The following is a 27,731-nucleotide window of genomic DNA, read 5'->3' as shown; positions in this document are numbered from 1 at the left end:
GTAGGGAAATATGTGGAGGGGAAGGGGGAGAGGAGCGGAGTAGTTACCTGAATCCCCAGCATGGGCAGATGGTGGCCTCCAGCCATGAGGAAGCTCGGAGCAGGGGGATTGCCATGTGGTAATTCCCCGTTCCGAGCGTCCTCATTGTCTTGGAGGCTGCCACACCTCCCCCCGCCAGATACTAATTGGAAATAGGGGCTCAGTCTGAGTCACACATTTCAATATTGGGGCTTCTGCTACGAGTCACCACCTGACCACCTGTAAAATCGGAATTGAAAAAAGTAGTACCAATTAACCTATATTTACTTTGTATTTTTTTTTGTAATTCTCAAGTTCAATATTGCAGTTTAGACATAAGTAGGTTCATTAATCATATTGTGTTCTTATAAATCATCAACAAATTAATGAGAAGAAATGAGTAAGGACATCTTAGAAGGTAAAGTAGATCCGGAGAGAATAGTAAGCCCTGAAACAGTGCCAAATATTTACAAGTAAGACAAGGAAGGTTGTGATGTTGAACGGAAAAGGGAAAGTGAAATACGTTTGTGAAACAATCAATAGACAAAACGTGACACTAGTTTAACTTGCGATGCAAAAGTTTCAAAAAGTGCATTGATTCACAGGGCATTTGTTGTAAGGTTTCCTTTTTGGAGTAATATAGAACACATTGCTTTCTAATGTTCCTCTGTTGCAAAATTAAACACATATGAACTTAGTCGATTCATTCCTTCAAGTAGTGAACACAATCCTAACGAACCCTTAGAAATATCTGGAGATAAAGGAAAAATAAATCATTCTGGACATTCAGTGCTAAGTCTGATCATAAAATGTTTGTTGGGTCTCCAAATTGGCAACATTAGGTAGATGCTGGGTATGTTACATGCCATGCGGCTGCTGCATAGAGTCATAGGCATTTGTTGGTGGACTTTGCAACTAGCACAGAATAATTAGACAATACACGTTTTGGCGGTAGAATACTTATTGGACCACCTTCATTAGGGCTGAGTACAGAACCCTGCAATGTAGAAACAGATATCATTTTACTAACAGGCATACTATACAAATGATCTGTAATATGTTCTCTTCTGGGTGAATTAAAATTACCCTATTTCAGGACCCAAAACAAGCTGGCCACAAGGGGGATGAGGACAGTGGAAGAGATGATACCCTGGGCTTCATTTATTATGAATCCCTGATCTGGAATGGATACATGGTCATATACAACAAAGAAAGATGTTAATCTGTGGTCACAAGATGACTATTGATATTGGCGGGGTGATAAAATGACCACCATGGTAGCTTACCGAGTGTTGAAAGCCACTTTGAAAATATCACATAGAACTCCTTGTAAACAGAGGCAAGGCATATGGCATCCAGTGGTGTTAGGGAATAACTAGATGGGCTATTCGTGAGAGTGAATATAGCTTCTGGAGGCTGGAAAACAAAGAGTTGATGGCTGGAAGGTTTAGACTGAATCTTAACCACTGGCATTGCTCAGGGCAACCCTCCAGACCATCGTTCTTCGCCTGCCAAGCCATTACAGAAGGGGAAAGACTGTATGCAAATCAGGCTTGGCCCCACCCCAAAAGGGGAAGTCCAGCCCGAACTGCTAGGTCACATCCCTTCTGCACGAGACCACAAGCATCCCCAAACATGTTTCACCCTTGTTGGGGCTCATCAGTGAGGAATAGCTTGGGTCTCTAAGCCCAGCAGGCACGGGACCCACGTCTGGGCATACCCATCCCACTCGGGGTGACAAAGCAAAAACAAAGAGGTGATGGCTGGAAGGTTTAGACTGAATCTTAACCACTGGCATTGCTCAGGGCAACCCTCCAGACCATCGTTCTTCGCCTGCCAAGCCATTACAGAAGGGGAAAGACCGTATGCAAATCAGGCTTGGCCCCACCCCAAAAGGGGAAGTCCAGCCCGAACTGCTAGGTCACATCCCTTCTGCACGAGACCACAAGCATCCCCAAACATGTTTCACCCTTGTTGGGGCTCATCAGTGAGGAATAGCTTGGGTCTCTAGGCCCAGCAGGCACGGGACCCACGTCTGGGCATACCCGTCCCACTCGGGGTGACAAAGCAAAAACAAAGAGGTGATGGCTGGAAGGTCTAGACTGAATCTTAACCACTGGCATTGCTCAGGGCAACCCTCCAGACCATCGTTCTTCCCCTGCCAAGCCATTACAGAAGGGGAAAGACCGTATGCAAATCAGGCTTGGCCCCACACCAAAAAGGGGAAGTCCAGCCCGAACTGCTAGGTCACATCCCTTCTGCACAAGACCACAAGCATCCCCAAACATGTTTCACCCTTGTTGGGGCTCATCAGTGAGGAATAGCTTGGGTCTCTAGGCCCAGCAGGCACGGGACCCACGTCTGGGCATACCCGTCCCACTCGCGGTGACAAAGCAAAAACAAAGAGGTGATGGCTGCAAGGTTTAGACTGAATCTTAACCACTGGCAATGCTCAGGGCAACCCTCCAGACCATTGTTCTTTGCCTGTAAAGCCATTACAGAAGGGGAAAGACTGTATGCAAATCAGGCTTGGCCCCACACCAAAAAGGGGAAGTCCAGCCCGAACTGCTAGGTCACATCCCTTCTGCACGAGACCACAAGCATCCCCAAACATGTTTCACCCTTGTTGGGGCTCATCAGTGAGGAATAGCTTGGGTCTCTAGGCCCAGCAGGCACGGGACCCACGTCTGGGCATACCCGTCCCACTCGCGGTGACAAAGCAAAAACAAAGAGGTGATGGCTGGAAGGTTTAGACTGAATCTTAACCACTGGCATTGCTCAGGGCAACACTCCAGACCATCGAAAGCCAGAATCGAATACCATGAAGATGTGTCTCATAGGATGTGGCACAGTGAGAAGAGTAAAGAAACTGTGGAGAGGGGACGGGGCAAAGGAGAGGTACCTGGGGAAAAATATTGTATCTGCCTCCTGCTGTCACCAAAGTTGTACTGAGTGGCAATGGTTGTGACATGCGCAAGGCGTTGTCATGGAGCTGAATACACAAGCGTGTCTGAAAGTAAATGAAGAGATTGGTGTAAGTATTGCTCTAGTTGTCTGGGGGTGGTTGGGCGAGACCAGCAGCGTCACAGTACAGGTGCGTAAATACATGAATGCATTATAATGCAGTAGCTTGCATAATGGGACAAAGTTACATTTGAAAGAATCAGTTTGTGACATAGTAGACTGAGTGATTATGTGGAGTTAATGTGCAGAGTTGAGCCGTTAAAATGATCTCTGCAGTCTCAATGGCAGTCTAAGTGTTGTGCCACGCTAGCCCAGGTTTGTAAATCCAAGGGGGAAAGAGAGCCAAAACAGATAGAGAATGGGAGGGCAAAACATCCATGTCTAGTATGTGTTCTGACCTGATGGAAAAGACAGTTTGTCAAGTTTAAACGTAGTTACACATTAGGTCTCAGAGAGTGGCAATGGATGAGCACACAGAACATCCCACTGTCCTGGGAGTGAAGTAAAAAGGTTACCCTGATGAATGGGGGCACCTAATCACAAGATTTAGAACATGGGTACAAACTGTTCATTAGGTCCATGGTTATGGGAGTTAAGTCAGTGTATCCAGTGGGTCTCTTTCTCTAGTAGGCTCCAATGTACATTGGAACTTCCTCTCACCACGCCGAGAACCCACCAGTATAACTCATCCTGTGTGTGCTGAAACTCAATGTTATGGTCAACCAATAGGACCATTGTATTTCTGCACCTTATTTTATATCTATGTACATATATGCGGGTATGCATGGACCTTTGTCTGTCCTATGTACCTGAGATCGCAAGTACATTGGATGCAGAATATAGCCTGGCTGGTTTTGCAATTTGTCAGGCTGCGAAGTTCCCACTGCCCCTCACCAATCATAAATGTTTTCATTTCAACTTACACCACACAGTTCCCCCCGGGAAATGTCCATTGGCTGCTTGAACATTCCATTGCGTTATTTGAGGGATTCTTTGTTGAATTGTGAGTGCACCAAGTGCTCGCATACATTTTTGGAGTGTTTCAGTGCAAAACAGGGTATTGGTTCAAACAGTAATTTGAGCTAGGCTAAGTGCCAATATTTGTGTATCAATTTTTTTTATACCTTAAAAGTGTGAGGGCCATGTCTTACAACGCATGCCAACTTGTTCTATTCAGTGTTAATACTTTGATTTTTGGAAGTAGGCAGAGTTTCCCTGGGTGTAAACCATGCACTTTTATTAGATTTGCTTATTATTTTTTGGGGGTATCCCTGTATTTATAATCTTTCATCCAGTTGATTGGCATGGGTGTAAAATTCCTGTGGGGATGTGCAGTTGCATCTAATCTGCAAGTATTGTCCATAAGACAAGTTCTAATTAACGTGTTTCGGATGGTTACTTTGAAAGTGCAATAAGGTGTTCCTGTCATTGGGTTTACGATAGAGGGTGCAATCAAGGGATTCCTGCTGGTGTTGAATGATCAGGTCCAGAAAGGGGACCTGTTGTCAGTTGCATTCCATTGTTAATTGGATGTTATTGTCATGGCCATTCAATAATTTTGAGAAATGTACACAAGTCCCTCTTCTTGTCCGTTCCAAATAGAAATAACATCACCAATGTAACATCACCAGGAAACAATGTTGTCCTTCAATGGGTTGTGATCGGATGCTAGGTGTTCAGTCTCATAGGATGCCATGAATAGAATTGCAAAACTGGGGGCAAAAGCTGCACCCATACCCGTGCCTCGGGTTTTAAAAAAGAGTGGTTTGTCAAAAACAACAAAGTTCTTACATAAAGCTATTGCTATTAATTCAATAATGAAATTGTTGTGAATGTAGAGATTGGACAACATCACAAAACATAAAATAACATACACCTGTGAAAATAGCATAAAAAAGCCACAGTCAGGTTCTTGAGACCCATCAGCCAACCGATGGTGAAAGCACAAGTGTAAAGATACAAATAATTTTATATATATTTTAATAGGAGCCTTACTCACACTTGTAGCTGGTCGGAACCAGTCCAATATGGGTAGGTGGAGAGAACATCTTCGAGGTGGTAGTTGGTGGAAGCAAGACTCCAAGAAGTGATGACTGAGTGAGGCAGCAGAGGACTTCTACTGAGGGAAAATGGTGGGTTACCAACATTTCTGTTGGTGTTGGAATGTTAAGTGTGTGAAATTGCTGTTGGGCTGGTGTTTACCATCCCATAAGAGAATAGGCAGAGAAGGCCTGTAGTAGGTTGGTCTGGTTGGAACCATAATCCCTGTTGACATAGGGACACCAAAATAGCAAAATTGCTGATGAACTGGTATGCATGAAGATGTTACAGACTGGGACGGGAAGTGAGCAGACTCCATAAGGTGGCCAATGGGGGTGGCCAATGGGAAATAGTAGGGGATATGCTTATGACGGCTGTGACTTCAGCCTTTGACTGGTACAGTGAGTGGAGATTTGCCGTCTCACTCAATATGGTCGAATTGACATACATGTCCACTATCGATTACATTGTTATCATTGGGTTTCATGAAAACTGCCTGAGTCTTGAGGTCATAAGGACAGAGTTAAGCGATCATTCTCTTTTAGTTGCACTCTTCGGGGTATATGAATGCTACACTCAAATTGATGAACACTATGAGGCTCAGAGAGCAATTAATTTGAGTTTTTAGCATGGTCCCCAGCTTTCGCTCATCGGGTGAATGAGCCTTAATTCCTAGAGAGAGGCAGACTTAATTCCTCTCAGTCAACATTTTGAAGGTTTTATTATGGATATTTTTTAATCTAGCGCCCGCAAGAAGGGAATTCACAGGTGTAGTTTAAGGACCCATTGCCATTCACACAGCAAAGTTTTGGTGCAACAGAAAAGAACTCTGCTGACCCTCTTTAGAGAAATATGAAAGAACATTTTATTGACGTATTCAGAGAAAAGCAAGCAGATAAGAAGAGCTCACCAACAATATAAAAACTGCTTGATGGCATATGGATTGCATAGGCTTTAACAATACGCAGAACGTATGCTATCAACCGTATGTAACAACAATTCCCAGGCTTTCTGGTTGCTTTTGAATAGAGCGAAAAACCAGAAAGCAGCCAGGTTAATGAATGCAGTCTGGGGAGAAGACTGGGTAGCTCATTTAAAACATGTATTTGCCACTCCTCAGATACTTACTAACGACAATCTAGAAGCCTTTCTAATTATAGATGTTGGTAGTGAGTCGATCTTAGAGATGATAAAGTATGTGAGTACTACGTGGGCACCTGGACCAAACCATTTTTATTGAAGTCTGACCCTGAGATTTGGTCGACAGTGCTCTCTACTCTATTCTCTCAGATTGTTGTGGCAGCTAGATTTCCTGTCACATGGGCCCAGGCTTATATCATTCCTATATACAAGAAGGGCGTCCGCTCGGACCCCAGTTATTATCGGCCCATTGCAATTTTGGATGCTGGCAGTAACGTGTTTGCCACCATACTTCTTCAGCAGCTGGTTGCATGGGCCGGTGACACTGGGCGTTTCTCAAAGTGGCAGACTGGATTTAGGAAGAATATGGGCACAGAGCTGAATGGACTAATGATGAAATGTATTCAGAACTCAACCAGGGACAGGCAAAATGCTCCTGAAAAGGAAGTGTCAATTATCGCCCCCACTTCAGTTGCCCCCTCCCATTGCCTATTGAGTTCACACCAAAGTATGTGACGTATGAAGGACAGATAAATCAGCAGATAGCAGCACATGGGCTCTGACCTGTACCTATCAGAGTTACAGCACCTATTAATATACCGATATCTAAGAAAACCTGGACAGTAAGGTATCCATTGAAAAAGCCATATCTACATTCTAGACAATATGATAATTGTTTGAATAAAATACCTGAAGACGTATGGTGAAGTCATAAGAAATCAGACTGACACACATATAGAAGATATAATGACCTGAGATTACTGACAAGAGGTGAAATATAGAGGAGATACCACGGATAAGTCACATCTTGGGCTCAAGATGAAGAAACTTATGTCACATATATGATGACGATATTTAGTTAGTTTAAACATATACAGATGCAAATAACCGCAAGAGGCAAAGACATTGTGAAGCTCGCTATGCTTAATAGTCAATAGATTGCGGCAAGCGCCAACGTTTACAAGTATATACCTCAAGAAGCACTTTATGTATGAATGTAAGTCCACTACACATATGAGCAGAATTGAACAAAGGTTACAAAAGGCCTCAAATGGAGTGTGTTGCAGCAAGAAAATCAAGAATTGAGACAGAATAAAACTCAGCGAAGAATGACCATGCCAAGAAGCCAAGGTCATATCTGGGTGGAATAAGCCAACATTGGATACAATTCAGGAGAAGAGAACTGAGGATCCTGCTCAGAAAGGTCAAGATAAGCCACAGACGTCAGAGAACTGGTAGAATTAAATCAAATATAAGAAAAGACATGGAGAAAAGCCGATTTCACGGTGTCCAGTCACGTGACAAGGCTGGCTGGAAGAGTGAAACTTTCACACCTACGCATGGATCCCCGCCATACCCATACCTCATAAAGGTTCTCAGAGCACTGGAGCAGACTCAAGGCCAAACTACAAGGAAGTCATTGACAAATGACTACTGAGGTGATGATTGATTGTAGCATAATTGGTGGGAAGCTGGGGTGCAGACGAGCTTCTCTGCAGCTGGATGTTTTTTCTGCGTGCTGCTAGACATAGGTGGAAAAGTATGAGTGGGGTTGATGCCAACCCAATCATAGTGGACCATGTAATCTAGGGTCCTATAGTGAGTAGAGCCAATCAGACGTCATACTTTTAGTGGCGTTCATAGTTGCCATTTTGAATTGAGGGCTTAGTTGCCCCACCTGACATTAATTATCCAATCCCCTCTCACCGCTGCCATATTATGTTAAAGTCACCTTCCTATAACCAATCACGTTGTATGTTAGATTTTTTAAGGTAACCACGTAGAATGACGTTAGGAAGTGCGCAGGTTTTACGTCAGCAATGATGAGTTTTTGCTATAAATGTTGTGTTTTTTCTAAAAGTAAAGGGAGCAAGAAGATCGAGCGATTGCTGATGTTCATTATAATCCCCGTTTTATGAACTTGTCATTAAACTGACTCACTTTGTCAAACTATGGGCCTCATTACACGGAAGGCGGTAAGGGTTAACGGTCACCGGTAATTTTGCAGGATTTGATGCTGTAGAGAGGAATCTACTTTGGTGAAAATTGCAGGCCGGAGTATCCCGGCAGCATTGTTGAGGCTGATAGAGGTGCTTTATGACCACTCAACCATCCAAGTCTCGCTGAATCTACAAGGACTGTTATCTCGACCTATACTGACCTTAAGAGGTGTAAGGCAGGGGTGGGTTGTAGCCCTCTGCCTTTTCAATTTCTTTATGTCAGATGCAGGTGACTATTTGCAACCAAGGGCCATGTTGATGCTGAAGCTCCAAAATATAAGATCGCTGTGGTTAGCAAATGCGGACGATTTTCTAATCTTTAATAAGACCTCTATAGACCTTCCACACCTTTTGGAAGGATTCTCCAATTTTCTGACAAGCCACTCCTTGGCCATTAACACAAGTAAAACATAGGCAATGGAACTCTCCAATAAAAAGAAAAAAGTATCCTTTAAATGGCATATTGGAAGTAAGCATGTACAGACGATTGACTCGCTCCTACATCTTGCCTTCTTTATTTGCTCCTGAAAGTGTAAAAGCATCATCCAGCTTGGTTCAGAACTAAAGCTGTCAATCTGGCAAATCAACTGTCCAGAACAGATGCAAGATATGGCCAATTTTCGCTTATAGTGGCCCTTCGATTTTATGAAGGGAAATGTGTTCCAAAGATCATGTATGGCATTGTAGTATGCGACAGTTCCATAGTTGATTATCTGTTAGCCATAGAAGCCTTGATTTGTAGAAGAGTCCTTGAGTGCCTGGCACTATTCCTCATACAGTATTGCTTTAGGAACTGGGTTTGGTGTCACTGAAAGACAGGGTGGTTTGGCGATCCATGTCGTTGTACAGGAAAATAATGGGAATTGAATTGTAGCTTTATGTACTGACCTGTTGTATAAATGTGGCAGTGAGATGGTGGAATTGATCAGTAATCCATGTAGAGTTAAACGACCCCTGGGATTTGCCCAGTACAGTGGAAAAATGTCATCAGTATGTCTCGATGCGACATCTGCATGGTGATCACAAAAGACCAGGAACACTGGCCCCTTTTCTCTCCATCAACACCGACGAAAGCACTCGTCGATTTTGTCAAGATATAGAGAAAAGGGAAACAACAGAAAATTTGCTTTTACATTGTGCGGGGTTAAGGGGTATATGATGAAATGTTTTTAAGAAACACGTATCAAAATTCATTAACTCCAGCCTTGAAAGTATGTGGAATATGTGCTTATCTGGTTCAAATTCTTCTATCGTTATACAGCAGTAATATTTTTTAGAGAACTGAATTTGGATATTAGGTTTCACGATTCGGTTTTATTATTACCCCAACATATTATTAGTTTATTGAGTTTTTTTATTTGGAATGCTTTATCATTTTGCATTTTTTGTCCTTCCTTTTCTTTTTTTCTCACTTGTAAATGTTGTTAAATGTTAAAATTGTATTAAAAAAAATTAACCAATAAAACAAAAAAAGCATGTAGGCTCAGTGAAGAATGAATGTCTGTATGCAACTATCAGAAGTAAATTTATTTATGTTTTAATGTATTTATTTTTCGATTGTTAGGTGCTTATACAGCAAGTACATACTCTTTCAAAGCACCCACAGGGCAAAGGGAGGGAACAAGGGGGTGATACATAATGAATACACAACAGAGGAGGGGAAAGGAAAAGGACACACCAACTGTGCCTTGTGAGTATTCAGAACGTGCAAGTGCAGCAAGGACAAGGACAGAGCGGGTAAGTGCTGGGGAGTCCATGCTCGTGAGTGAGCAACTGATGAAGTTCATGATGAGGTAAGTGCTACACAGCCTGGAGCAGTGTCGGGTGTAAGTGCGAACCTACAAGGCAGATGGAGTGCTAAGGCAAGTGCTGAGAGTAGACAGAAGTCGGGGCAATTGGGTGTAGGAGGTCAGCGGCCCCGAGGATGCATAAAACCAATAACAGAAACTGTGCGATTAGCAGAGGAGAGAAGGTGGGAAGGAAAAGGTAAAGAGGAAAGTCTTGAGAAGCTTCCAGAATTTAAGGATGTCCTGCTCAAGGTGTAGAGAGAGCGGGAGGCTGTTTCATAGTAGGGAGCCAGCTGAGGAAAGTGATCGACCACCTGCCCTCTGTTTAGCAAAGCGCTTTACACACAAAGAGTTGGTGCCAGAGGAACATAGTGGTCTGGAGGGGGAGTATTTAGTGAGATAAAGTTGAAGTTAAAACAACGTATGTATGCATGTAAGTACATGATGAATGCATTGGGAGTGAATGGAAACCTGGTGTGTGTACCACAATTAGGTCTATCAGTTCAATTGGGGTGCCAGATCAACAACTCAATATAGAGGTGAGCATGAACGATGACTGTGCAAGAAGTATGCAGTGTGTGCCACATGATATTTGAAAAAAAGTAATATCACCTTCATTATCAGTCATCCTGAAACATTAAGCTAGTTGAGTGGTACAATTCCTAACATTCAACATCAAGTCAACAGCCATTTAGAGGACTAAATGTTTATCAAGATCACACTGCAATAAACCGACAGAACACTGACGCGAAGCCACCAAAGCACCATATGCACGTCACCCACCCATGGTTCGATTCACTTAGACAGACAGAAAGAACATGACATTAAAGACATACTGGATGAAATGAGGGTGTGATGCCAGAAAGAATTCACTCACTAAGGATGCCTTTGTAACCTCTTAGATTGACTCCATTCTTAATGCCTCTGAAGTAAATGTGCTGATCAATGGCAAGTTGGACAATCGGAACACAACATCTACTGGCCTGCCTGGAATGATCCCAAAGAGCAACAAGTATTGGCATTGCAACAGTTCAGACTTTTGTGTAGGCATGGAAAATGCATTTGCCATGCACAGCCACAGTGGTATTAACAGGCCATCAATGTTAGCACTTGCAAAATGGTGTGAATGCCTGGGCATATACCAGCAGTGCCTGACAAATGCATAAGAATGGGAAACACATTTTCCAGGCACTGCCATAGTGATGTTAACTGGACATTGATGTTAGCAGCTGCAAAATGGTGTGAATACCTAGGCATTTAATAGCAGTGCTTGGTGCATGCCTAATACTATGCACAAGCCAAAACTGTTGGCTTTCTCAATGCTTGTTTTAACAGGACTTCAGTGAAGGACCCAGATTGTGCTTTTAAATCGAATGGCTGAAGGCAGACCTGGTTAGGAAATGTGTACTACACTAGTAGCACGTTTACAGATCTAATTAAGTCATTAACTATCAAAAGACAGTTTTGGAAAAACACTGGCAGGCACTTGAAGGTTAGGCTTGGTAAGCTAGCCCAAAGAGATCCCAGGAGGATGTGTTTTGGGCGGGGAGGGGCAGGAAGTAGGTGGGAATGGCCATAGGGATTAGCATGGCCATGGGCGGTCAATGGGTGGGTAAACAACCAAACTAGACCTACAAAATTTGTCTCCCTGCACATCTGCAATTTTTCCAAAGCTGTACTCCAATGCAATAGTTTTGGCTTATAGGTGGAGTTTTAGCTCCACCTTATAGCCAAATCTAAATAAAACAGAACTTGCAACTGCTAAAATGGTGATAAAATGTGTGTACTGTAAAAACATTTGCTGTACAAGAATTACATTTTATTTGCCATAACTATCTGGTTTGCTGTTACTAAAATTTGAAATTATATGATAGGTTATTTTTAGTGTGCTTAATCAGACGCGTTGCTAGGGGGGGCTGAGGAGGCTATAGCCCTGGGTCTTTTGGTTGTACCCCCGGATAGAAGCTCAAGGGCTACAACACAAAGGCTATAGTTAGCCCACAGTCCCGCCTGTCCTGACATTAGCATAGCCCCTAATCTTTTCCAGACCTAGCAACACCCCTGCGCTTAATACCCAGAGCTTTCTAAGTGCGGACCCGGGGCTTGAACCTGCGTTGCTCTGTGTCGTGTTGCTTCCAAGACAACCGTTTTATTTAGATAAATTAATGTAAACAGTTAACCAAGTCAGAACACCAGTTACCCCCTTTTCTTCTCGTATGAAATCCTTGATTTTCTAGTTACCATCTGCGCCCGAATATGGTTGATTCTGTCTGGTGTGCGCAATAAATCATTCAAAATCAAAATCAAATCAAACCATGTTGCCGCTGAGCTCTCCTCCCGAGACAAAGGATGCAAGGCTGAGTAGGCCGTTCTAAGATTTGAGCATACAACCTTTAGCATACACACAGATCAACACCGAGGGCACTCCGACATTCCGAACCACCTCACCGAGCAATAACAGAAGTCTTGTACCATCTAACCTGAATATCCTAGAATAGCGTGTAGTGATGCACAGACTCTGGTACTAAATAATATAGCCGAGGTAACAATTTCCCTCCGAGGTCTCTGATGTTCCCTACATTACCTTTGCAACAATAGCTCTGCTTGCATGACCCTTAGAAACCGACCCAGGAGCCGGATTACATCCACAGCGTTGTCTCGCTTCATGTTATACTTGTTTGCCTGCTACTTTCCACAATAGGATAAAGAGGCAATGATCTGTGTTTACATCATTTGTGTTTATAGATTAACCCCTTAAGTGCCAGGCTATTATGCAAGTCTATGCAAAAGGGACGAGCATACCCGTCCTTGACACTTATGAAAGATTCAATCAGTCAACAACAACAAACTTTTATTCGGCATTGTGCCTTAAAGGTAAGACATATTACAATTAGAAAAAAATGAAACACAGTTAATACAGAGAATATAAACAACTCATAAGTAAAAGCAAAGAGGAAAAGCCGGCTCGCAGCCTCGTTTGAACAGTTTACAAATTTGTAAGGGATTATTCTATAATTGGTACCTTAAAATGCAATTAATAACACAGATGGGAACCCTGCTAACAACCTAATAGGCATTTCGTGTGGCCATAATACTCAATTAGAACTTGAAAAAGAGGGGTGTTTGCTTCCTTTCTGCGCACTTAAACAAGAGATAAATGCCAAGTTCAGCTTGTTTGTAATTAGAGATCACAACAGCCTAACACGTGTTTCGAGCTTCAAGGCTCTTCATCTGAGGCTGCATATCAGTTATACACACATGTATTTGGGAGTACAGTTAGTAATTCATTCAATGTAACCAGTAAACAAAGGTTCCCAAAGGGCACAGAGGGGGTTTAAAGAAGCATTCGGCGCACCACAAATTGTTTTACGTATGTATAATCCATTCAAATTACATTGCACCAGAGAGCCAATAACAATAAAAGGATATTTCGTTGGACAGGCATTGTTGGTAGATTTCCAATGCGATATAGGTGCAAAGTACATGTAGAGAGAACAGAAAAGAATTAAGAGGAAAATTGATTTAGTTGTAGTCCAGTACTGGTCATGCATTTAATTTCATTTTCTTTACTCAGATTGAAAGCACAAGAATTGGTATAGTACCTTGGATGTCCTATGAACCGTTCAATTCACTAAAGAAGGACATGATCATAATGAAAGGTTACCATGTTGTCAATTAATCTGCTGTTTACTAAGTATTAGCCAAGTAGCTGTGGGCCACTTACCAATGGTAGCAGTTCGAGTACTGATATGAATTGTATATCTGGGCTCCACTGTAGGTGGAAAAAAGTAACTATTAACATTGAACCAATTGGGGGATTTGCCGCCGTACATTTCAAGCTTAAAAATAAAATGTAAGCATTTGTATATGACATACCTATATAAACGCAGTTGCGAAAGATTTCTACGGGTCACCAATCCAAAGTAGCATCAAGGATTGAAAATGATTCATGACAGCATGGCGGAGGAAGCGGAAAGAAAAGGACAGAGGCGCTAATTAGCAAACTGAAATTAATTAGAAAAAATCAAGAGGGTCACATGCGCTGGCCCCTTGCCTAATGATTACAGGCAGGGTTATGCGTGAAAGACCCTGCTTACCGGCGTCTCAGCATGAATGAGGAATCTGGAGCCGTGCGTGGTGAGAGCTAGCAGTTATTTAAATCTAGCGAGCACCGCTGAAGTACCCATTTGTACTAGCTTCAGTCTTAAGGTGGGCGGCCATGTTAGGTGTATACAAATAAGGAACCACATTGAATTTACTCGGCAACAAAGGTAGTGCGAGCAAAACTTGGGTGACATTAGTAGTAAAACTCGTGAGCATATAATGAATTGATCGCGCTTGCTGCCCATGTTTATTAGAGTCTATAATTATAATATGGAGAGTGGTGTTACATAATCATTTTTGATTTTTATAAAATTGATAACATTTATTTATAAAAGAGCAAGTCTGCAATTAAATAGAAATGCTCTTGCCGGCTGTGTTTATCGGAACCAATGTGTATAATTTAAATAATCTTAATTAGCCAAATTGAACCTTCTACAGTCCCCCTAATGATTAAATGCTTAATAATTTGTGACATAGTATAGTTGGTTTGATAAATGGGCCAGACCTTTAGTGATCTAAGGAAACATCATGCATGACCAGTTATGGATAAGATGCATATACACTTTAGAACATTAGAAGTGTGCTAAATTTGTGAAACCACAACAATGAAATATGTCAGCTTTACATCAGTTCATAAGAACACAGATAGTTTGTGGTCAGTGTTGAGTCCATGAGCTACAGTGCGATATTGGCAAATTAGACAGGCTTCCAGTTGTCTGATTTTGAGGGCAAGGATGCCTCCGCGTTGAGGTAAGGAAACTTTTGCATTGCCAAAAATTCTCAAACATGACTTATTATCCAATTGGTGAATTGTTTACCAATGCGTAAATATAATCCTGATTGGAGATGGTAGACAAATGTTGATGTATTCTAATCTTTAAAGGCCGGATAGTACTGCCAATATAGCACTGCCCAATTAAAACCTGGGCTCAGAGACTTCTTCCTTGGTAACTAAGTCCTGTGAATATTGCGTGGAGGCCCAAACAGCACATATGGGTCTGTACTTTGCCTCAGAAACGTAATTGCTGCTTCAGTGTCCCTAATTCCACCTGCCTCAATGCTGGTCTCAAATACATATGCTTTAAGTACTTGGATTTATCACATTACAACATAAAATGCAGCACACTTTCTTTTGTCATCCCGCACATCCATGACTGCGTGAAGATGGCCACTGGGAGAATGGTGGCATATTCTTAAATGTAGGTATAAGGACTTTTCGTATGAATGCCAAATGTAATCCAGATAAGGCTTACTACCAAATGGGTTGAGCTCAAGGTATGCCAAGCCCAGTTTTAGTTTCACAGCTCCATTAGCCAGTGCATCTTTAATTCTTTTCTTTGTGCCTGCGGGCTGGCATTCAGGATTAACCCACAAATTGCCATCCCACACATCATAAAGAGATTGTTTTATATGGCAAATCCAAGCTATTGATTTCACACCATTTAATGCCATGAGGTGATTCAATACTAGCCGAGAATTGTCCAGCTCCTCTTTTATTCACAGCTTTAGCCAAAATAAAACAGGTCTGAGCTTGAACTGGGTGACCACAAGAGTACCATTGAGTTCTGAAAGTACCAAGGCAGAGGGAGCACTCTTAGGTAGTAACACCAACTCATTTTAGAAACTTATGCTCACTCTTTATAAGATCTTTTACATTGGCATGTCCTCATAGTTCGGCCCCATACAGGGCTGCAGGTAAGGTCTGATTTCCATATAGGTTCAGGACAGGAGAAATGGCGCCTTCTCCATGTCCAACATGAAAGGACTTGATTGACTCACTAAGTTTCTCCATGGTGGTAACAGAGTGTCTCACCTTCTCAACCCAACCTCACGTCTCTTGGAATCTCACAACGAGATAATTAAAGTATTTTACTTGGGGGAGTTGTACTCTGTCCACTTTAAGCACCAATGGTGTATATTTTGAAAAACAGGACCTAAACACCAATACTTTCGATCTATCTATGTTCAATTCCAATTGTAACTCCTTATATTTGGATGTGAAGACCACCAAATATTTCTCCAAACCTTGCAGAGTAGTAGCCAATAGCACTGCGTCATCCAAAAAAATAGTGTCAGATATATATTTGAGGCCATTTTGGGGTAATCCCGGCACCCCTTCAACAAAGCATCAATAACTTCTTGTATATAAATATTGAATAAAAGAGGTGCCAGTTTGCAGCCTTGCCTTACTGCCTTGTTAACCGCAAAGGCTGATGGGTTCCCCTCCATCAGCCCACAGAGAACAGAGGCACTATTTCCGGAGTATAACAGACTGATGATCTTAATCAAATTAATTGGGGCTTTACGAGAGATGAGAATGTGCCACAATCCTTCACAGGAAACTGAGTCAAAAGCATTCCTAAGGTCTAGAAATGCTGCATCCAATTTCATTTTTTTTATGACTACATATTTCTGGATTAACTCGTAGAGGAATGAAGCATTGATCAAGAGTGCCTGTCTTTCTTCTGAAACCGGCCTGTAGGTCGGTGATTACATTATTACTATCAGCCCATTCTTGGAGGTGTGTGAGAATTACTTTCCGCAAAAGTTTGCCTGCGCTGTCCAGGGGGGAAATTGGGTGTTCAGGCCACCATGTAATGGAGGTGCAAACTGTGGGTGGCCATTGATGAGACAGCTAGAAGATGGCTGAGGGCACAGAGAAGGATCACGTGTCTGAGTGACTTACTCAACTTGTTTTTCTTTTTTACACTGTCTCCAGAGCTGCTGTGCAAGTAGAGGGTGTATATGACAAAGCGCATCACGCTGGAGCTGAGGAACCAGCCTCCGGGCGAGGCTGCAGAGTTGGTACTTGATAGCGGTCGTTGCAGCATTGGGGAAATCGAAGGGCTTACTGAGAACATCAAAGAACTTGAATTCCTCAGCATGGCCAGCATAGAACTGATTTCCCTGTCTAAGCTTCCAACTTTGAGTACACTAATAAAGCTAAAACTCAGCGATAATGCCATTTCAGGTGGACTGAAATTCTTCGTGGAGAAATACCCATATCTTGCTTTCCTTTACCTGAATGCCAACAAAATTAAAGAACTCAGCTGAGTTGAAGCGCTACAAACCTGAAAAACCTAAAGAGCCTCAACATGTTTAACTGTGAGATCACAAATATGGAGAACTATAAGGAGAGCATTTTTGAGCTTCTCCCACAAATCACGTACCTTGACGGTTTTGACCAGGAGGACAATGAAGCACCAGACTCTGAAGAGGAGGGGGGAGATGTTGATGAAGACTAAGATGATGATGACGACGAGCCTGGTCCACCGGGAGACTCTGAAAATGAGGATATTGTGTCTGAGTTGGGAGAGGAGAAGGAGGAAGAAGAGAAATGTGTTGGACTTTCTTACCTAGTGAAGGAAGAGATTCAGGATGATGATGAAGATGACAAAGACCATTAAGGAGAGGAAGATGAAGAAGAGGCTGATGTGAAAGGAGAGAATCGAAAACGAGATCCTGAAGATGAGGGTGATGACGATGATGATGGAACAAACTGACACTTTGGAAAGGACCAGGCCCTTTCAATCTCTTCACAATAGCGATCCTGCTCATCTGAAACATGTACCATAGGGACTCTGACTGAGGACCAATCTGTCCTTATAGGAAAGGCGTGGTTCTACCCATGTATCATTCCACCTAGGATGTGATTGCATGCAAGTAGGTCACATGCATAGAAAAATGATTTCTGCCTCTTTCTTGTGTGTGTGTTTTGGTCCCTCTCTTTACTCTTTTAATTGCTTCATCACATTGAAGCCATGCAAGTTCAGTGTTCTCAATGTTGGCTCTCATTTGTGAGGCTTTGAACATTATTTATAAAGTAGCTGTGCATAGTAAAATTGTTGTAAGGTGGTGGAATGAAATGGCTACCCTCCTACGGCTTTGTAAAGTCAATTATTGAACATGACATTGAATGACCCTTTAATTGCGTTATGCCATTCTTTTATAATGGGAGAGGAGGTGGCGTGACAGTTTCTATTGATAAAGCTGTGGGTCAAACAACATAATGGGCCTCATTACGAGGTTGGAGGTAGCCTTGCCGGTTTTACCAGCAAGGCTACCTCTAAACAGCCTTTTCCGTGTCCAGACCCGGAAATGGACAATTACCGAGCTATTCTGGGCCAGCCGGACCCGGTAATTGCCTTTTTGCGGGTGCTGGGCCCGGTACATCCCCATTCCCATTGAGCCCCCAGGTGCTCAATGGGAATGAGGAGGGTGGTAGTACCGGTACCGTTAATAACGGTACCGGTGCTACCATCATGTTCTGGTCGTGGGTGCTGGTACGGCCACCAGGTCAGGCCTGGTGGCTGCAAGGGCTCCCGCGAGCAGATCTCCTAGTATGGCGGTGAGCTAGCAATGGCGCCATTGTTGCTTTACCGCCATACTTGTAATGAGTCCCAATGTTTCTGATTCAGGACTATAAACTGCAGCTACATTTTATAAGGGATTTGAAGTGTTGATGTTGGCCAGATATTGTGGTTTGGTCTAAGTTTGTTTTTTAAATGTGTATTAAACTATTTATAAAAGTTTTTTTTTAAAAATCCTGCTTTATTAGGAGCAGCAAGCAGGGATTATTATGAGGACATTGTAATATTGAGTGACTTAAATCTAAAAGGGGTGGCAGCAGTCCTCTTGCATAAATAATGTATTTACAGCATTTATGTTGTAACCCCCCCACACCCACACTATGAAATCCCCTTGAAAACATGCACTGGCATAGTTCGTTTCCTGCTTCACAAAACTGAGGCGACCCCATGCGTGGGACGTGAATGTGAATGTATGCAGAAGCACGTTCTCTATACTGGCCACAGTCTGAATCCAAGCAATTGGCGAGAATTGTTCACATCTCACAAAGTCAAATGATGCTGCTAGATAGCTGATACCAAGTGTAAGTATTTGTCTGATGTCATAAAACATTCCTTCATGCAGGCATGGTATTTACACCTGTCACTTTGAACATTCGGGTGAAGTATGAATAAGTGGTCAATCATAAATGTCTTTTCCTCCATGAAAAATCCCTTTGTGTGATGAAATTGCCATATCCCTTCGCTCTCAGCTCCCCACCCACTTGTTTCTCTGCTTCTCCTCACCATGTTCTTCCCCCCCTATGATTGTAAAGTGCTCAGCTGCTTCCTGAAGCTAGGTCAGCACTCACTTTGCGACTTTAAAAAAGCCACTATTTAACTAGCAATGAGTCAACATGTGCTGTGCCTTGTCCGCAAGGATTTGCAGGAATAAACAAATCTAAATTCTAGAAAAAGGGATATCCCTCATTTTGATGAATTGGGCTCTGCTCCGCAGGAGTGCAAGGATGAGTAGGGGTACAATGACCCAATAAGCCCTCACATTTCAACAAACCAAAACCCAATGCAATCATAAAGGTAAAACAGGGACATTTATAAGATGTGAATCCTTAACCTTTTCTGGTAACATGGGCCGAGGGAAGGCTATGCTTTTAAGAGGGGTTGTCGAAGGTGAACTTGTAGTGACCCAGACAACACAGTACCACAGTCTAAAATAAAGAGAATGTCTAATTAAGATTCTTTAAAAGTATATATACCATAATCAAACACACCATCTCCAGCACAATGAATAGAAAACACTGTACAGAAATCCACCCCGAAAGAAGAACAGAGAAGATGTGACAGACTGGGGAAAATATCACTCTGAGCGTAGTTCCAGGGGTTTCAGGTAGGTCACTAGGCACAAAAAAGGATATGTCTTCGGTGAAAACAGAAGTGATCAAACCTGGCCAGTGTCTAAGGCCCAAGTGGACCAAGGGGGCAGTTCAGGGACAACAGTACCTGGAATCATTTCTTGGTGGGTTTGACAGAGTCAGACCCGGTATCGAACATTAATGCCGCGGCTTAAACTCAATTTGGGCAAAGTAGATTTTGTAGGTCCATGCAGGATGCAGGCATTAAGTACGGGCGAATGTGCTTGCTCTGTTAGGTCAAAGGGGGACTCTCAAGGATGCATGGTTGGGGCAGTCCCAGGATCGCTTCACAGCTGGGCCAGGATGAGTCGGGCTGTAGACATCCAGAGGGGTCAATTGGTTATGCTCCAGCAGTTCGGGTCTGCAAGTGACTGTTTTAGAAGTGGTGATCTTGGGGGAGTCATCGTGCAGTTCGATGAGGCGGACGTTCAAAGGCCAGCTCAGTCAAGCTGTGGTTGTAACCCTTGATCAGAGTTGCTGTGTGTTTCGCCAGTGGTTCAGATAAGGTCCTGGCATCAAACAGTCGATTCGGGCCCAGCGGGTGACATGCTTACCTAGGTCAGGATGCAGCGCCAAGTTGGTTCGAAGTGCAAGCAAAAATTCCCAATTGGTGGAGGAGTGCAAAGGCCAGTGCCAGCACCTTCTCTCTTGATTAAGGTGCAGTGAACATGGGGTGACCTGTGTGGTGTGGTAGAACAGGGAGTTTTGGCTGGTCTGGCCCTCTGGCTGCTGTGTAGCCCACTCATGGGGACTCAAGGACAGGATGGTTCGGTTGAGGGTGTGCTTTCCCAGTTCTAGGCAATTCAGGTGTAGAATGGTATGTCCTGGTCAACAGCAAAGGTTACTTGCAATGTGCCTTGGAAGTGGGTAGAGGACAGATTTTCCTTTTGACTTGGAAGGCTGCTTCTTCACCTCTGGTGAAGGGCTTTGGAAAGCACAAGGAAGTCCAGTGAGTACTTGCAGAGCGCAATTTGCGGGTCTTGAGAGGATATGGGAGGATCTGGACTCTGTAGAGAATCTGCAGAACGGGTGGGAGGACCCATCCTATAATGGCAGAAGTCCTCAGGTGATTACCCAAAAGCTATCCTACCTTAGTGATCCAAGCAATGCTCTTAAATAGATCGAACTTTGACCTTCTGATATCACAACCAAAGTACTTTTTTCCAGTCAAAGTGGAGGGGAAAGGATGGAGAAAGGAGGACAGAGAGAAATAAGATGCACCCCTGCCTAATCTAATCCCACCCCTTTCCCTTCCTACTAAGACCAAAGAACCTTTAGAGATGCAGCACCCCACTGTTTTAATGGGTGTGCTCCTTTGAAGCCAGGACAGTTGCCTGATGTGTGGCTTTCTCTGGCAGAGAGTGTACCTGCCCCCACAAAGAGATCAAAGAAGAGGCACTGTCCTCCAGGTTCCTGTTCTGCCATTTGGCAGGCTCCACCCAGCTGAACAGAACATTGTCTTGCCCAGCAGAGCTAAGTCACAGGAGCTAAGTCATGTGCGATATCAATTTGGATGTGGCAGCCATGATTTTACGTCATACCTTGCACCATGACTAAAGTTAGCCTGCCACCAGCATCCGTTACCTATGTTCATCGTAATTTTGGTACAGAGGGGAATATCTCAAATGGCGCCGATTTGCTGCCGAGACCTGGTTGTCATTGTGGCTGTCGAGCTGGCATTTTGTGACCTTTGATCCTCCTCTACTCCACAAATAGGGCAGGTGCTGCAGATCGTGCTCCTGATGCAGCAGGGAACAAGTACGCTATGCCTTTGGCATGGAGTTGATCAAAAACGGGAATCTAGTTAACAGATAACCCTTTTAGAAATGGAATTACCTGCATCATTTTATGTATTAATAAATAAAACAGGGCTTTCCGCCTTTGCCAGATGGACTTCACACGCAGCAATTTGAATCCATTTTTGAAAATGCAAGGGTGGTATAATACTGAGAATCAAAATCCTGTTTTTTTAATGACTGACATTGTCTGTACTGTGAGAGCATACATGATCTTGAAAAATCAGTGAGCCTGTAACGATCATTCTACCAGCGGCATGCCCTGCTGAACACTGTTTGAGATTTTGTTGTCTATTTGCTGTCCCTGAGGAGCACTTTTCTCATCCTGGCTGTTGCCTAATGCATGGTCTAGCTAAATCCACACACATTGGATGCTGTGTTTGTGTAAAATAAAGCTGTGTTGCCTTCTATGCCCAGTGTGGGAATGCTACATAACATCTAGAAACCAAAATGTGCATCAGAGCCGTGCAATTGATGGAAGAGCTGCAATACTATGGCTTCCACCACCGCTGTGGAGGGTGGACATTGCCTTTAATGCCCCCCAGCCTGAGCGAAGCGAGTGCCTCACCGAAGGCTGGGGGGCTGTAAAGGCCAAGTGTGCCCCCCCACAATGGCCCCTGAAAGTAATCCGCACACCAGGGTTTAATCGGGTTGCACATGGTTTATTTTGTTTTTCTTGAGAGATTAGTGCGCACGCCACGCCAATCTCCAGAGCAAAAAAAATAAATAAACAAAGATGCCCACTGCCCTAGGGAAAAGGGACTAAGTCACTTTTCCATTTCTATAGCAGCGGCTGGGAGGGAAAGGAGCGCCAGTCCAGCAGGTAATTGGGGAGAGAGGGTGGGGAAGAGGTTTGGATTGTTTTTGGGTGGGTGCAGAGGTGGGAAGGCAACATGAACTCCTGTTGCCTTCCCACATACAAAAACAACAATTGGTGCTACCCAGAGAACAGCCTTGGGTGGCTGGAACAGCAGGCAGTGAATGTGTATTCTCAGCCCCTGTTCCAGCCACCTAATTGGCTGAGCGCCCTTTCCCAGGGCGCAAATACCACTTCTCATCCCCTTCACCACAAAAGGCAGGATCACATCCCTCCAGCTCATATCTTCTCCTTATCGATTGCATTTACCAAAATGTATTGTGTTTAAATCCCTTTGCATCCTTCATTCTGGTTTCTACAAGTTTGAATCCCTCCCTTCTCTAATGAAAATCCAGTCAAAATATTCCTACCAAAAAGCTTTACACCTCAACCAGATCCCTCTTAACCCCCCACCCTCACCTGTAATGGATCCCATGGGTAGATCGTGCATTCACTGTGTGTTGCCTCATTAATCTGGAACTACCTCATTAATGGATCAAGAAAATTGTTGATTGACACAAACATTCAGGACCAGACTTTGAGTACTCTGGGGGGTGCGGGGGGTTGCAGACTTTTCCCAGGATGGTGCCATACGCAGACTAGACGGAAAAGCGTCTGGAAGAGAAGTCTGGTGAAAAGGCAAAGGTGAGCCTCACAGCTCACTGCAAGGCTGCACAAAAGAAGGAACAAGCATTGGCAATGCAAGTCGTTTGGGCTTTTGTGTCTATCCGTGCTCAAATACAAACTCGGTGTTCCTCTGTCATATGTCATTCCTCCCTATCGGTACTCCAATGCTATATTTTTGGCTTCTAGGTGTCGAAAGCGAAACCTAATAGCATTAAGTAAAAAATCCAAATGACATCAACCAAAGAAGAGTTGGACTGGTCACCAGATCATACAACCACACAGATCCCAAAGTTACTCCGCCAAGGACATGTTTACTTAAACGAGATACCCAACATTACCATGTTTGCTCAGTACACATGTTGTGGGCATCCAGAGTAGGTAAACCTGATTTGCTTTCTGTTTAAAATGATTCTGAACAGATGCTAAATAAATGATTTCGAGGAACATTGCAGGAATGGAATGATATTTGAGTGATGGGCATTACAGAATGGCAGCATGGGAGAAAGGAATGAAAAATTCAATGAAAGAGCAGGAACAGGAGCAAACAAGAAGGGCAGCATGGATGAGCAGAGGAGAGAAGATTTACCAACTTGGGGATAGAATGGAAGATGACAGCGAGGTGCCTGGCAAATGCCTAATACTTAAACACAACACAAAGCTGTTGGCTTTGCCAATGTTTGTTGTTGACAGGACTTCAGTAAAGAACATGCAGAATGCTTAAAAATATAGCGGCTGATAATGTCCCTGTGCATTGCCTGCAAAAGCATACCATGATTTGTACACCATAAAAATGGTATCCAAACAGGACAAAATCAGTCTTTGATTGACAAGCGTCTTTGAGAGATAGTTACATTAGGCTAACAGAATCAAATTTAAAGTTGGGGATTTATTGCTCAGACATCCCATTCAGGTCTTATTCGCTGACATGAAACCTAGCAGTCCGGAAATAAGAGTGCGGTAGCAAAGTATCGGCACTCTTTCTGGACCGCCAGACTACGAGAATGCCTGCAGGGACCGGTGTTAAATACAGGTCTGACGTGCTGGAAGCACCGGCCCTGGCAGGCGTGCTCTTCACTGAAGCACAAGCACTGTTAGTAACAGTGTCGGTGCTTCTGTGTCCCCATTCCTGTGGAGTCCTATTGCCTAATAGCCCAAACTAACTACATATATTTCCGTGCTTTACTAATGAATAACCATATCTAGTCCCCCAAATTATTTTTTAAAAACTTCAGCAAATCAAAATCGGATTAAGAGTTCAGGGAGCAGAGAAAACTACTTTTACCAGCTGCTCTGGCATGATCCTGGACTACTGACAAGTACAATGGCAAATCCAAATAGGGTGTGGAAGGCCCAGAAACATGTGAACCCATAGGCCTCACAGAGAAATGTGTGGCCACAAGTCTGAGGTCTTTTAAGCATCGTGCACTTGAGAAACTGCGTTTGGCTCACTTTGAAATCTACACTTTGTGTAGAGGTATTTAAAGAATGACAGCATAAGCGACCTTTTTAAAATATATATCACAATTGGAATAGTGGAGATCAAAATAGAAATGATGCCTGCTCATTGTTTTGTGCCTCAACACTTAACACTGAATCTAAGCAGTTCTTCCAGCCACCATCTCTTCCACTTTCAGCATAATGTGTGCCAGTCGTCTCTATATGGTGCTCCGTGCAGGTGAATCCTCTCACTGGCCAATTCAAATCTTTAGTGAGCCCCAAGAGTGGCCCATCTTATGTGCGTACAAGCCAGGAAACCCAGCTCTTCCTGGCCCAGACTTGTTGAGTTGGTGTTGGCTTATTCCAGAGATGCTCGCTTGCCAGAGCTAGTGCCCTCGCTTGCCAGAGCTAGTGCCCAGTCTGCAGACAGTGAGTTAAAGGGATGGAGGGGCATCATAGAAGAGGGGTAACGCCTGTCCAGAGCATCCTAACTGCTTGCAATATTTGAAATGGGACAAAATGTGAGCTTTTCATTCCGCTAGCAATGACAGAGCTACTCAGCAATGCACGCCATGCCATCCAGCACATGCCTCACAATAATGCTATTTTCAGTAATGCACCACATCTATTTGCTGTCTTTCATATTAGTGGTGGATGCAGAGAAAGGTAATCGAACTTGTGACTGTGGTCGAAGCTTTCTAATTGGAAAAGACACCACGCTGCTTGAACTCAAAGCTAGGCTCATGGACTGGATGGACAGGAATGAAGCATCTGTGCTGTTGCTCCTGAACTGTCGGCGGCCTTCGACCTGGTGGACCATTCCATCCTGGTCATCAGGTTGAGGGCGCTTTCTAACTTCTTGCTGGCAGCAGCCCAGTGGACATCTTCATTCCTTAGTAACCGCGAGAGCAGAGTATTCTTTGAGGAGGCAGTAGCACCACCCTTGACCTTGAAATACGCTGTACCGCCGGGTGCGCGCATCTCCCCATGTTTCTACAATATTTGACTGCTCGATTTTCTGCCCTCCTGGTTCAAGAAGGGGTGATGTTTACAAATTATGGGGAAGACACGCAATGTGCCATCCCCATTTCTGGGACTCATCATATTGATAAAGTGCAGCTTAATAGGATCTACGCCATTATTGAAAAGTGGATGGCTCTTAATAATCTGGCCCTGAACAGAAATAAGACCGAGTTGATTATTGTTGGAGCTCCTAATATGATCAAGAAAGTCGGCCCTGCCTATGAACGCTTTCATATTGGCGACTCTAAAATAGTTCTGCAAAAGAAGGTCCAGACACCAGGTGTCATACTTGACCAACATCCCAGCATGAAAGCCCATGTTGGGAGCTTGGTATCGTCATCTGCCTACTATGTTAAGCTCCTTTCTCATCTTTGGCCTTTTATTACCAAATCCAATGCACAAACCATTGCGGGAGCAATTGTGGGGGCCAAATTGGACTATTTTAGTAGCCTACTAGTGGGTATTAATAAAACAGACTGCAATAGACTACAGGTTGTCCAGAATGGGGCAGTGTGTGTGGTGGTGGGACTCGGAAGAAGAGACCATGTCTCAGCTGAGATACAGGCTCTGCATTGGCTCCCTGTTGAGTCAAGAATCTGGTTCTGTTTGCTAACTATCACACAGAAATGTCGATTGGGTCTTATGCCGGCCTACCTGCAGGATCTCCTAACTGAAAAAATCCAAAGGAGAGTACTGAGATCTAACAACCAGGAGCAACTGACTGTTCCTAGATGTAGGACTGTGAAAGCCTCAAAGAGAGCCTTTCATTTTGCAGCCCCTACGGCTTGGAAAGTTTTACCACTGGAACATATGTGTCTAAAGTCGACAGATCTATCTAAGAGGAAATTAACAACTCTTCTGTTTACCTAAAGCTGTTATATATAGCTGCTATAGTTAAGAAATCTGCTCTATAGTTCCTGCCCATGCTTGGTCTGTTTGTTTATGTGTCTGTTTCGCTCTTAAGCCTATGGGTCCATGGACTGCGCAATACACATATTTTAAAGTAAAGTAAACATAATAAACATGCTTGCTGGCACTCAATTTAGGGACAGTCACTGTTTGTTTACATTTTCTTCATGGTCATGGAGGTGACTGCAGAGATGGCAGTTGTTGTGGATTGTGAGGGTCTGCCTGTGTTTCATTTGCCCGCTAGAATTCCCAGGAGGGCGGTAATGCAAGACTCCCGTCTCGGTGCTAAAAAAGACCATTAGATCGAACAGTTTGGCATAAGGAGCAACCATCAGCTGGCTGAATTTGTAGTGTCTCTAAACTGTGCCACTGGTTATAAACACGAGCTGGGCTTCCACAAACAGCACCCTGTCAGGGCACCCCACCAATTAGACTGGATCTAATTCCCCACTCTGATGCTCCTGTGTTTGAATCCACTCCTGGACAGCAAGTTCACTTATGATAATAATGTTTTAAAAGTCAGACCTATTGGCCTTGGCAACCTTTGTTTCATGAGTGTATACACTGACTGGTCTGTGCTGTGGAGATTGAAAAGCCAAATTTAAAGAAAATGAACAACCTAAATCAGACAGAGAGAGTCAGTACGGAACAAATTCCACATTGTATGCTGTGTCAATGTAGCTTAATGTCAGACAGTACGTTTCAGTTCGTAAATAAAATGCAACATTGATTACTTGACAGGATGAATAAATACTTTCATGATATACAGACCTTGGAGGTTCAATTACATTATGTCCTGAAGTGCATTCTAGGACTTGTAGTCTCAAACCACTGAAGCTGAAAGCAATGCTTTTTAAAACCATGGCCGATGAACCCTCCCCCGCGATCTGATAGCATAGCTGTATCACAGACCAATAGTTGTCAGGCTAATCAAAGGACTCCATTTGAAAACCTTTCAGCAAAAAACACACATTATCACTTCCTCTCCAAACAAAATCAACCAGACTCCCTTGCAGCCCACTTTAATCAGATATGCGTTAAATGACTGAGTTGCAAAGTCCGACCACAAAAAGTCCGTCCCCCCATTTGTTTGCATATATATGTGGAGGGAGACCCACCACAGCCCCCCCAACTTACACCTATACATTTTCGATTAACTTTACCCCCCCCCCACATATACATATGCGAACAAATGGGGGTCAGACTTTTGGTACTCGGACCTTTTGATGTCGGTCATTTCGTCCTATTCCCTTTAATCAGAGTACACAACACACCCATTCGTCGATTACACACTGGACTTTTAGTTGCCCC

General features: G+C 43.5%; 1 pseudogene; it reads left to right on the top strand.

The window, feature by feature from the left end:
• The first annotated feature begins 16,798 nt into the window (after positions 1 to 16,798).
• LOC138493139 (acidic leucine-rich nuclear phosphoprotein 32 family member E pseudogene) lies at positions 16,799 to 17,556 on the top strand (annotated as a pseudogene).
• The last annotated feature ends 10,175 nt before the right edge of the window (positions 17,557 to 27,731 follow it).

The sequence above is a fragment of the Ambystoma mexicanum genome, chromosome 10 (assembly GCF_040938575.1).
Source record: "Ambystoma mexicanum isolate Mex_15411 chromosome 10, UKY_AmexF1_1, whole genome shotgun sequence".
NCBI classification, from domain to species: Eukaryota; Metazoa; Chordata; class Amphibia; order Caudata; family Ambystomatidae; genus Ambystoma; species Ambystoma mexicanum.
Note: the sequence above shows the minus strand (reverse complement) of the source record. Positions and strands in the feature narration are given on the sequence as shown.